A 13,560-nucleotide genomic window follows, 5' to 3' on the forward strand; every position below is an offset into this window, starting at 1 on the left:
TTTGAGAATGTCATAGGTGCTGCTGGGTGTTCAAAGTGAAGGTCTGAAAAGTAGATGATACTCTGTCCACGTGGCCAGGCACCGTGGGAAGAATTATGGCCACAGGGAGGGGCGGTTGGTTCTCTCAGAGACAGAGTTGGGTCACTCTCTGCACAGCCAGTTTTTTAGGCAGTGAACTGCTTGATACCTGTTCCCTATCATTCAGTGTCTTCTGAAAAGGCTGCAAGTGACACAGCCAGCCTTTCTGGCATGGTTTTACCCCGACTACAAAGGCTATCGTTGAACTTGTCCAATTGGGATGCTTTGATTGTTAGCAGGTTCAGCAGGCTGTGATTACAGTAATTACAGACCTGTGAAGGTCAAATTGACAAAACTGAATATAAACTGGGACAACCCACTGCCCTGCACTCTTTGGGATTTGGTGACACTTGTTGGAAGACTTGCCAAGTGATAAATCTGTAATAAAATATAGGAAGGAAAGTGGTTGATTTCACAGTTTGGCTTTGACTCCTTAGAATTACAATTCCAGGTCCTGACATGAAGGCTGTGTTGTACTTTCAGGTCCAGGTATAATTTTGGCTCCATCCCCTTCCTCCTTAGTCGTGACCTTGAGTTTGTGTGATGTATCTAGGTACTTCTTAAAGCCTGTCATGACTCTTCAATGTTTTCCCCCCCCTTATTTTTCTCTTTGCATGAGTGTGATGTTGGATACAAATGAACAGATACATTTTTTTTAGTTCGTCTGTGTATTGTTTTGTGGGATATTTAGCAAAAACAGTTCTCATGGAAAGAGACCCCACAAAATTCTATGAAAATAAATGAAATGATCTTCCTATAATTGCCTAGCTAAAGACTAGAATAAAGTGACTTCTCAGGGACACTAAATATAAACAAGTCTTTATTTTCCTTTGTCCTTATGGTGGCTACAGGCAATAGTTTAAGTAATAATTAAGTAAAAATAGAGTCTATTATCAGGTATACTATATGGAGGGGTGGAGACAGGTAGGGAAAAATCCTCTCTGTACAATACATGACAGTGTTTGTGCAGTGCTAGGAAAAGGTAAGGGGTCAGCACAAAGGCTGTGTCTGGATGTAGCTGAAATAGAAGAGGCGGATGGAAATTAATCAGTTCAGAGAAATCCAGATGTTTTGCGTACTCAGAGCCAAGTCTCTGAATCTTGGCTGCTGGAGATTTTCATGTTTCCTCCAGATGTTTGCTTTCAGGTAGAAATAGTCATCTCCTCACGAGCCTGATTTCATCATAATTCACCACACTGTTCAAAATGTAAAGTGGCTATGACAAGAATAAGCATAGGATAGTGCAAGCCATCGCTCATGTTTCAGTAGAAAAGACATCGCTGAAGGACACTCTTTTTAAAAAAAGGATAAAATCATGCCTCTCATACAAATGTCAAATGAATGCATGTCACAGATTTTATTTAAGTCATCAGTTAATGAGGAAAACAGTAAAATGTTACAGCTAGTTCAAAGGAGAATTCTTAGAAACTTATTTGGGTATATGGAGAGACAGAGATATAGATATAGATGTAGATATAAATATAGATACTTAAGGGCATTTTGAAGTGAAATTGCAAATAGATGCAAAGTGGGTCTATCCACAGGGCAATAGTCAATTGCATTTTACCAGACACAATTATTTTTATTTCTGTGGACAAGAGTCTTTTGCATTATTATCAGTTTCTGCAAGTACAGAGCTGTATAATAGCTCAAAGACAATGAAAGGCAGAGATAACCCAGAAGAGTGTGCACTAAACAGGACACTGACTACTCTTTTTTATTCCAAAGTCTTTACTGCAAGACTTTGTTTACTAACTTAAAATTATTGATGTCTACAAATATTTCCGAATTCCCACAGGACTTTTACCTAATGTCACCTAATTGACCACCTTCTTAGACACTCAGTTATATTATTGATTCTTGTATATGTCTTACCTTGCTGCAGCTCCTTGTTTTAATTGCCTCCTATTCACCCCGTTGATGAGGGACAAATTCCTGCCCTCATAACCCTGGGGGACGGCCAAACACACAACCCCGACACTGGGTAGATGGCTCAACAGTAATTTCTTAGTCACATAGGCTCACAGCCAGGGGAGGGGTACACCGTGCCATCCAGGACCACACAGGGCTGCACTCAGGAATGGAGTAAACATCCAGGGCTGTGGGAAGCAGGCTCTGTAGTATCAAGAGGATGAGGTGCCCCCTGCTTCCCACAGGAGGGCATGATTGGTTTGTTTAACTAAATCCACAGGCTAGAAAGGAACTGAATCCCACTACCCAGGGACCAGCAAGATCTGCCTCTGGTCTGTTTGACCAGGAGGGTTGATCGACTAGGGGACCTTCTCTGCTGGTGCGAGTGGGGAGGGAGACCCATGTTAGCCCATTTGAGGTTGTCCCACTTTTACCCACGTAACAGGGAGCCTTCATCTCAGGCCTGGCGTCGTGCTTCTCAAGAGTAACAACTAAATCTATCCACTGAATAAGCAGTTTCTGGAGCTCCTACTATGTGCCAGGTGCGGTTCCAGGCTCTGGATGTGCAGCAGTGGAAGATAAAGATCCTTGTCTTACATTCCAGGAAGAGTCAATAAGCAAATGTAAAATACTTGGTATGACAGAGTGAAAAGGACAATGAAGAAATTGTAAGCAGGGGCTGGAGAGAGGAAGGGCAGAGGGATGGGGGCAGGGGCACTGCTCGGAAATTTTACATGTGGTGATGGGACGTCTCACAGCAAAGAGGACATCTGAGAAAAGAACCTGTGAGCTAGGAAGATGTCTGGTGAGAGAGCCCGGAGACAGAGAGACCAGCAGGTACCAGAGACGTGTAGCAGAAGGATGTCCTCAGGTTCAAGTGTCCAGGAAGGATGACTTGAGGAGTGGAAGGAGATGGGGTCCCACTGAGACACAGAGGTCGGAGCTAGAACTGGGCAGGACTTTATAGCCTTTGATTTTTACTGAAAGGGTTGGGAGCCCATTGAAGGGGTTAGGACCATCATTTGACTAGTTTTTCTCTTTCATCTTTCAGAAGAAGTACGGAGAATATAAAGGCTACTCAATAGATTGTTATCAGTTCATTGCAAAGGAGGCAAAGTCTTCCTTTACTGCTTTCCACAGTTTTCTACCATGATCACAATTAGATGTAGGTGCCTTCTCCCCTAAAATATATGCTCACTGCAGAGAAACGGACACTCAGGAAATTCAGCTTACATACAGTTGAGTTTTTGAGGCAATACCTATTTCTCCCCTCATTGCATCCCCTAGCATATCTGGGCCTTCTTGCCACCGAAAGTGGAGGAAAAGGAGAAACTAATACACTTACATGCAGCGAGGGATATAGTCTTTCCCTTCTTGTGCAAACTGTAGAATTTCCCGCGGCCCTCTCCTACAGGACAAGGAATGCTCGAACTTTAATGCATTAAACATATCTCAACTAGATTTTCTCCTTCATATATTTTATTTATGTGATGGAAATATATTTCAAACTATATAGCAGTTATAAATTTATACTGGGCTGGACTCTTAACATTTTTCTTTCTATGAACGAGTTCACATATAAAAACAGCACATGTTATAAATTCTGAGATCAGTAACTTGACTATGCATAGTGCAGTTTGACAGACAGGACTCATAATTTTGTCCACTCATGCCTTTCCTGAATAAATATATATCTATCACTGACACAATTTCCCCATCTTCCTGTTCCCCCTCCTTGGCCATGGTTTTGGTGTTTTCACCATGAGCATTTACAGAGAGTGGTTGGTACATATAATACAATACAGAGTTCGTGATGACAAGAGAAAATTGGAGGAATCAGTTCCGCGGCTGCAGGAATGTGTCATTCTGAGCCCTGAAGTTGCTGGTTTGGTTTTAACGAGGTTAAACAGCACTTATCATCAAGACTCAGCTTAAGCATAACTCGATCCTGAGAACTTTCTTCCTTTTCTCATCCCTCCCAGAACCCACCATGCACTCATTGGACCCTATCTTCATTATTATCGTTCTGTATAAGGCACTCTGTATGTGTAAATCTGTTTCTCCTGTTAGACCAGAAGCAGTTTAAGGGCAGAGACCACAACTTCATCATCTTTTTATCCTGAATACCGAGCCCAATGCCTCGCACATGAAGGATTCAAGAAATATTGTTGGTGGTCCAATACTGTCAGACTCACGAGGTGCGACGCTATACCGTGTGAGAATGGAGCCCATTTCAGCTTTATGATTTGAGGAAGGTCATCTTCTTTTTCAGAGGCAGCATCATTACACAGCAAAGCCACTAAGGGCAGTGGAGCTTGGTCTATAATAAAGAGAAATGGGATCTCTAGTCTTTAAATAATTCTCTTTTTCAGCATTACGTTACAACGTATTTACTTACTAGAGGTTGTCTCATTTTTTCTCCAGCGGCATCATCAAGGAAAAACCCACTTTCAGTGGCTCTAAGTTTCCAGCTGATATTTGCCTTTGGCGCAAACTCTTGCTTTGTGTGCGAGAAACCAGTTTGCTGATCCTTTTTTAGTGACACGCATGCAACCACCGTATGTAACCACGGTCCTTGGGAAAGCCCTGACTGGTGAAATATCCAAACGGCCATACCACAGAACAGGATTTATGCATACTACATTCTTTTTTTTTTTTTTTTTTTAAGTATTGGATGCCTTTTTGGAAGCTAGCATGACACTGCTAAGATTATTATGATATTCGATATTTGATAATGTTTTTTGCTTCCTCATACAGGTCCGGGGTGGGGAGTTGGGGCTTCATGTTCTGGAGGAGAGGCCTAAGGAAGGGTAGCCCAGGGCAGCACACGTGTCAGCTTCAAGGCCAAGGAGGGGGGGGACCATGGGGTCCTTTGAAAGACCTACAGAGACTCTGACAGCGATCCTTTAAAAGGTTGCCCACCCTGTATTACAAATGCTGTCCTGTACCCTCCGGGGCTTCATTGATTCTGCCAAACACTGTAGCTTTGGGTTCAGGAAAGAGATGGCTGGTGGCAGTAGCCTGGGAAAGAACACAGACGGCCGGTGGGCTGCGGCTCTGGAGCAGCGGCCCCCTACGGGAACTGACCAGCAGAAGCCAGAATAGCTTTATGCGAAATGGGGACCCTCAGAAGGATGTGCATTCACGTTGGAGAAGAGCCCTGGGCTGCCTTCGTGAGGCGGGCTGGGGACCAGCTGCTTGTTTGTCCAAAGAAAGGAGGCGCCCTGGCCAACGGGAGAAACCGGGCTAGTAGTGGGGTTACAGGCACATGGCCCTTCTCATGAAAGTTTCAGGTAAGACTGAAGTAGGTACAGTGTCTCCCCTGAGGGGCAGAGCGTTTCAGGGTGGGCCCCATAACTCTCTGTCTTTACTCCTAGACCAAATCAAGGGTCTCCTGGACCATTTGTGGCCCCGCAGGCCCGCGGATACTGAGAGAAGCCGCACGTCTAGTCCAAAGAGCAGGTGAACGACAAAGGCGGGTGGGGGGGGGAGAACACGGGAGGAGAGGGAAGGGGAACGGAGCGGAATAGACAGTCCCCGGGGAGGGGGGGGAGAGAATTGCTCAGGGCGCTCTCAGCGTCGCACATTAAGTCAGGGTGAGGGTTGAGCCAGCAGGTGCCACGGCACCAACGCAGACCAAGGGGGGACAGAGGACCGCACCCCCGAGGGGCCGAGCTGGCTGGACGTCCGCTGCGGGTCCTGCACACGCCGGCGGCCTCCAGGCGGCCCTACGCGTTGGCCCTGATTCCACCGCGCCGATCCGGGGATCAGAGGTCTGGTCTCATCGCGGGAAGCATCCTGCCCCGGGGGCGGGGGTCTTCTGAAGGTGGAATGAGGAATTTCCCCACTTGGACAGCCTCCTTCCCCCACGTGCCCTTTTGCCTCCCCACTCCTCTTTGCTGGGCTCAAGTCGGAGCTGTTTCCTCTCCCCCCCACTTTCCAGTGTGTACTGGGTGAGCGCTCTCAGCTCTTTGGAATTCTGTGGGTGGCAGGGATTTTCTCCTCCAGTTCATGTGCTCAGCGATGTGGAAAGTGAAGAACTCTGAACTCTGACACGTTCTTTTTTGTGAGCATTTTGATGAAAGGACCAATGATAGTCACAAATCTTCAGGCAGGTGGCAGAGATGTGGAAAGCACCTTATTGATCACCCACAGCAGCTCCTTTCTGGACCATCCCAAAAGGCTGGTATGGGCCCAACAGGCCAATTTGGAGAGAATCCTATTTATTCAAGCCCCGGATAGAATAAGCCAGGCAGCGGGTCGTTGCATAAATAGCCGTTCTCTTCCTTCGCTAAGCCCTAGATCTGTCCCCCTTGCACTGTGCCATCTTTGCTATTTCTCTCTTTCATTAAATGCCTTTGAAGTGGTGGATTATTTTTTCTGTCTTTGAAAATTCCTTCTGGCTAGTGGATTTCAGAAGTGCAAGTGCTTTAAACTTTTCCCTCCTCTTCTGAATTAATACTGTACTCCACATTTTTTTTTTCCTTTCCATTTTAGGAGACCAACTACTGTGTTGTTTTATATTACATTTTCATTTCAGAACTGTTTGAAAATGGAACTCATGCCATGCACGTGAATATTTTGCCTCCTCTTGGCTGATTTAATCAGCATGGATACCATTATTCATGCAATTGCATGAATAATTTATTTCACTGTTGTAAAAGTTTAATAAAAGTTTTCTTGTCTTTATCAAATTCCATGTTACTCTTTGTTCATTTTACAGCAGCAGCACAATCAGAATATAAAGCAGTGAATGGCTTAGACTGCAGCACTGAAACTCTTGGGTCTATTTTATTACAATTTTACCTATGATTAAATAAGATTTCATACATGGAGAAAATATAGTAGCTCTATAGATCTAAGTATGACCAGCACTAACTTATCAGTGCTGCTTATAAGTTAGAAGAAATTTGGAATCACATTGTCACAACTGAGATGCCAGCCTCATTGGTATCATCTGACAAACAATGTGGTTCTTGTGCATGCACGTGTGTGTGTGTGTGTGTGTGTGTGTGTGTGATCTTCCACCCATCGTGTAACACTATATTGGTGATGAATTCCTAATCCAGGATGGGTATTATTTCTTACATGAATAGCGACACTAAAAACAAATGTTTGTTCAAAGTGAATCTTTCTCCTGAACCTCCAATTAACCACATTCACACAGTGAAATTACCCTATAGATTAAAAGTATCTTACTATTTATGTGTGTTTCTTTAATGCTAGTGTGTCAGCCCTTATAAGCAAGAGCCATCAACATTTATATCTGCACATGAGTAAAGTCACATTATTATAAAACTTTGCATGCTGAAATTGCATGCACACTCTTTTCATGCAGTCAGGTGCTACATAGTTGAAAGGTAGAAATTAACTCAAGATGGCTATGAAGAATCCAAGAAGGCATTTATCTGATAAAGGATGGAAGTATATATGGCATATGACGTAACTACAGAGGAAAAAGATCTGATAACAGTCCAGAAAGCGTTCATTTGCTGACACAGATCCACAATCACTTATCTTAAATTCTTGGAGCCAGGATGTGTCTTATAAATCAGGATTTGGGGGATTTTAGAGAAGTAATATAATAATCTACTGTGTATCATGTAACATCACCTGCGGGGCTGAGAGCAGCCCCCTAGAATAAAATGTTTAGTACATCTTCAGCCAAAATTATAAATGTTTATTATATGTGGGTAATTAATGACTAGAAGTACTTTTGTGTCAGTTCAGATCAGGTTTTGTTGCCAAATGAGCTCAGATCAGGTCAGGTTTCAAAGAGCCAAAGTGATTGGCCACCTTGGCTCTTTGAGACTGTGGATTGGTACCTACATATCAGTAAACATCTCTGAGTGCCTTCCTGGCCTGGGTTGTATGCTAGATGCCCTGCTTAAGTCAAACACGACAAAGCCCCTTCTCCCAAGGAGTCTAGTTGATGAGACACATAAGCAAACCAATATTTACATGTTTGTGTTGGACACCAAAGGTAAAAAGAGAAAGAGCATCTGGATGACACTGGGGAATCCGGGAAAATGCCTAAAGAAATTGCCATCGCTAATCTCATAAGAAATATTTTTCATGAATGAACATACATAAATATTTTACATACTTCCAGAAGAAGTGTACTTCTATAGTTGCTTTAGGAACCAAGCCATCAACACACCATAATATTCTAAACCTCCAAAATCCCCTGTGGGTAAAAGTAAACTTTTACTAGATTATGCCACAGTAAGAAACCATTTCTAGATTTCGGTGGTTTACAACATAAATGGTTTAGTTTCTTGTTCATGTTACATATAGCTCGTTCCATGTGTTTTCTTTTCTCTGGGATGCAGCCTGAGGATCAGTTCTTACCTGGGACATTGCTACTCTTAGAGAAAAGGGAAGGGGATTAACGGCAGAACCATGCCAGGACTCTCAACACGTCTGCCCAGAACTGGCATGTGACACTGATATTCATATTTCACTGGTCAAAGCAAGTCACATGGTAAAACCTGATATCAGGGAAGCATAATCTTCCCACATGGATGTCCCATAGGAGCGCCCCATAAAAGAAAGGTAGCAAATGCTGACATTAATATGTCAATGTTATATATATATAATATTATCAATGTAACTTTAATACAATCTACCAAATGGCTTCCTCGTTCTATGGTCCATATCCTTCATTGACCAGCTGCCCTGTCTGCTTGAATCAGTAACAAGTCTCTCTCTACTGAACAAGTGGTGAGCCAATTCCCTCGACTAGTGAGAGGGCCATGCCTATCAAATGGAAAATGGGTCTCGGGTAGTGAAAATGGGAGTTTGGAAAGATGGAGGTTGATGAATATACTAGAGTATAACAATTAGGAGCTTAAGAAGAGATATCGATAAACAAAAGGCAACTGGGTTTTGGAAATGGGTAAAAAGTTCAACAACAACAACAACACAACAACAATAGCAAAAGAGACCAAACATTTCTGGAATCATATTTTAAACTATTTCAATGATTTAAAAAATAAAACATATCTGCATAGAGCTATAATTGGATGAATGCACGGTGATCATTCAGAAAGATTCAAGCTGGAAAATTCATACACGTATTTGACAACCTAGAAACATTTGTTTCCAATCATGCGTCCACTGGATAAGGAGCATAAAATAAGATGCAAGGATGGGAGATAGAGGATTAAACATCTGTTTCCAAGTTCAACACATGATAATTTAACGACTTTTTGTCTGTGGAATATATGGTGATGTGCGGAGGAAAGAGGAGAAGCTTTATAAAAGATAATAAAACTAGTAAATATACTGCAGTCTGTCTCTCTCACTCTCTTAAACACAATATCTTGTTTTGGTCTTCCTATGATCATAGATTTATAAGAAATTGTAGAGGTCCCAGAAAAGAGGAAGAAAAAAATTACTAATGGTATCAAAATATGTATGTATATAAAATATTGTGTATTGCATGTATATTACATATAGTAAGTGAAAGTCTGAGGCTATATAAAAAGATTATGTTCCTATATTTATGAAGAAGGCTAACTATAAGTTATACTTTTTTTAAAAATCTTGCTTCAAGATAGAATCAAAAGAAATGGAATTTAGTTGAATCAAAAGATTTAAGATCTTGAAACGTTAGTCATACACATATGTATTTGGTTATAGTGATTTCCTATAAATATTATTTAAATATTACCTGAAATTCAATAATCTCATAATTCAATGTATGTGATTATGATTGTTACATATTTCTGTTTTTTAATATTTGATGAATAATATCAATTCTGGCCCTTGTTTGCAAACAGCAGAAATAACTTTGACTATTCAAAGCAGAAAGGGAATTTATCATAAGGGTATAGGTGCTTCTGGTTAGGATGTATAAACCACTGTTCCCACTCTAACAAAGAGAACAAGGCAGACAAATTATAAAATTATGGTTTTGTTTTTTTTTTTCCTTTAGAGAACTGAAGATAAAAAGATACATAAATGAATTACATTCCAGAAAGGGAAGAATACTTCCTAGGAGAGAAGAAGCCCAACCCATGGGCACAGAAGAGGAGGAGCAGATACACCATAGACAGAGGTAAAGAGGAACTAGCCAAATTTTTAATAAACCTGTACTAGCCACACATGGCTGTCATGATGGGTGGGAACCCCAAGGAGGTCCTGTGAGAGTGTGTTTATCCATGATCATCAGCCTTACCCCACAGGGACTTCCCTGAACACATGCATGGTCAGCTGGAAGCAGAGCAGAGGGCCAGAGGGAGATCCTGGCCCTGAGGCCTTACAGACACACAGGGCAGTGCTCCAAAGCCTGGGGACAGGGAAGAAGGGAGAGAGAGGTTTCCTGGAAGGTGAATAAGTACATAGTGCCTGAAAGCTGGGGACATGACAGCAGAGCTAAGAAATATCATCCCTCATGTCACTCAGGGCCTTTATCCCAGTGCAATGCAGTAGCAGGCAAAAGCTAAGGGCAAATCAGCAAAGTAGAAATTGATTTTGTGAGGCTCAGAAAGTCAGAAGTGTGATGCAGAGCCAGGAGAATACCACAGGAAGCCCCCAAAATGGGTGGCATGGAAAGAGAGTCATTGGGCTGTAAAACATAAAGAATCACATTGGTGCTTAGATCAACTAGTCCCGATCCCTCTCATAAAACATTTGAAACCTCTGGTGAACTGACAGCTCTAACAAAAGCCACAACAAACCTCAGACCCAGCTCAATGTAGATTGGAATTCTTCTACTTCATCCCCTGCAGCCTGTCACAGGCAGAGGAATTCCTTTTTCTTGAGTCAATAATATTGACAGTCCTTTTACCCACAATTTCTGACATGAAATGAAAAATCGTGTGGTATGCAAGCAAGCAGGGCAATTTGATCCATCAACACAATACATAGTCAGTAGAAGTAAACCCAAATGTGTCCAGAATGTTGGAATTAGCAAATAAGAATTTCAATATAAATATCTTTTTAAAACTAATGGAAAAGGTGGCCGACATGTGGAGAGAGATGGGAAATTTCATTTCAGTCTAGTACTAGCAGCTCTTACCAAATTTTTTAAAAAAGAAAGAAATTCTAGGATTTATAAATACAATATCATAAATATTGATTCATTCACCTTACTTAACAGGAACCTAGAAAAGCAGAAGAAATGATCAGTAAATTCAGAGTCAAATGAATTGGAATTATACAAACTAAAATGAAAGGAGAAAAAAAATGTTTAAATAACTGAGAAAAGCATCCCAAAGCATCAAACGTACATGTGTCGGATTCCTAGAAGTATATTAGGAAGAAAATGGAGCCAAAGAAATGTTTGAAGAGATGGCCAAGAAGTGTCCAAAACTGATGAAAGAGATCAACTCACAAATCCAAGATTAAAAATGTAATGAATCTCAAACAGGATAAATACAAAGTCAAACATCTGAACACCAAAGATAAAGAAAATATCTTAAAAGCAGATAACACACACAATACATTCAGGTGAAAAAAACAATAATAATTGTAGTAGACTTCTCATCAGAAATAAAAGCCATATGACAATGGCATAACTCTTTAAAATGCTGAAGAAAAAAGAAAATTGCCAGTTTAGAACTCTATACCTTATGAGAATAGCCTTCAAAAAAATAAGGTGAAATAAAGTTTGAAACTTGAGAGAATTTGGCTCTAGCAGAAGTGCATTTAAAAAATGCTATAAGAGGGCCTTCCCTGGTGGTCCAGTGGTAAAGAATCCACCTTACAATGCAGGGGACTGGAGTTTGATCCCTGGTCAGGAAGCTAAGATCTCACATGCCGTGGGGCAACTAAGCCTGCGTGCCACTACTGAGCTCGTGCACCTCAACTAGAGAGCCTGCGTGCCACAAACTGCAGAGTCCACATGCCCTGGAGCCTGCACACCACAACTAGAGAGAGAAAACCTGCATGTCACAACTAGAGAGAAGCCCACGCGCCACAACGAAAGATCCCTCATGCCGCAACCAAGATCCCGCGTGCTGCAACTAAGACCCTACACAGCCAAAAATAAATTAAATAAATAAATAAATAATGAATCTTTTTTTAAAATGCTATAAGAGGTTCTTCAGTCTAGATATATCAGACAATACCCCAGTGAAAAATAGGTTACACAGCTCAGGTCACGTGGTCATCTCTTGGTCTCTGTTCAGGTGTTCAGTGTCTGCAAAGTCTCAGTAGCAAACCAAGAGTTGTTTTTTCAAAAGAAGAAGAGTACACTGAGGAAGAGGGTGTGACTTTTCTCCAGCCTTGCTGTTCTGATTTTTCTGTGAGCTCTTTACACACACTCCATATCCCATCCTGATCTGCCATAAACATTTCGAGTATCATTGGATCCACTGGCCCTGAGTCAAATGGTGGAGCTGATTCAAAGAAGCCAGACTTAGGTAAAGACTCTTTTCTTTGCTCTGGAACATATTTCTTGCAAAGATATCTCAAAATGTATCATGAAAATTATAGTTGAAGCAAATAAAACATGTATGATGAGTTATAGCATCCTCTGAAATAGTATAGTAATTCATTTGCTAAACATCCTGTTCCAATCATTTATTGCTGAGTGACAAACCACCCCGAAGTTTAGTAGTTTAAAACTGCAACCATCATTTACTTTACTCACAGATTTGCAATTTTTCATGTCCTTGTGAGACAGGGACAGCTTATATTTGCTCCACACAATGTCAGCTAGAGTAGATTATTTAGTGCTAAATAATGTATGTCCAAGGTGGTTCAAGCTCACAACTGTTAAGCTGGTGACAGCTGTTGGCTGGAGACTTAGTTGAGGCAGTTGTTTGGGGGCCTCCATTCCTCTACTCTGAGCCTCTCCGTGTGGCTGCTTGGGCTCCCTCACAGCCTGGTAGCTCAATTCCAAGAGCAAAAATTCCCATAATACAGAACATGGAAGTCTCCCATCTCCTAAAATCTGGTCCTGGAAACAGTCACAGCATCACTCGCGCTGTGTTCTATTGCTCAAAAAGTCAACAAATCCACCCAGAGTTAAGGGACAGGGCAAAAGTTTCACCTTTTAAGGGGAAAAGTGCCAAAGAAATCCAAGATTATCTTTAAGCCACCAATTACCCTTTAATCCATCCTCTACCCTTTACATCTTCATAACACTTGATAGTTTACAAAACTTTCTCATATGTTTCTCATTTGATTTTCACACCTGCCATTCATGTAGAAAGGATAGAAATATTTATCCCCAGTTTATATAAGAAACTGAGGTTCAGAGATATCGACTATCTCAGCTTATCCTATGATGTCAGAACCTGACTTTAACTTTTCCAATACCAAATCTAGATTTGTTATTATCTTCATTATAATGAAGGCAAAAGATTTCTATTTCAGGCTCAATGTGTACTAGGAACTCTAAATCTCTATTTTTTATGGATAATGAATTTGTCATGCAATCCCAGAATCATGTCATTCTAAAATTAGATAAGAATGCTTCAACCTCACTATTACAATTGTGGGAGGGTCTGGAGACCCTCTTGTCATAAATCAACTTGCCTTGTTTTGTTGGTTTTGGCTCTGGATGTTCAACTTGTCTCAAATACACCAAATCTTTCCTTTTATCAAGTTGTATGTCAA

Source organism: Balaenoptera physalus (assembly GCF_965194825.1).
Source record: "Balaenoptera physalus genome assembly, chromosome: 9".
Classification (NCBI taxonomy): Eukaryota; Metazoa; Chordata; class Mammalia; order Artiodactyla; family Balaenopteridae; genus Balaenoptera; species Balaenoptera physalus.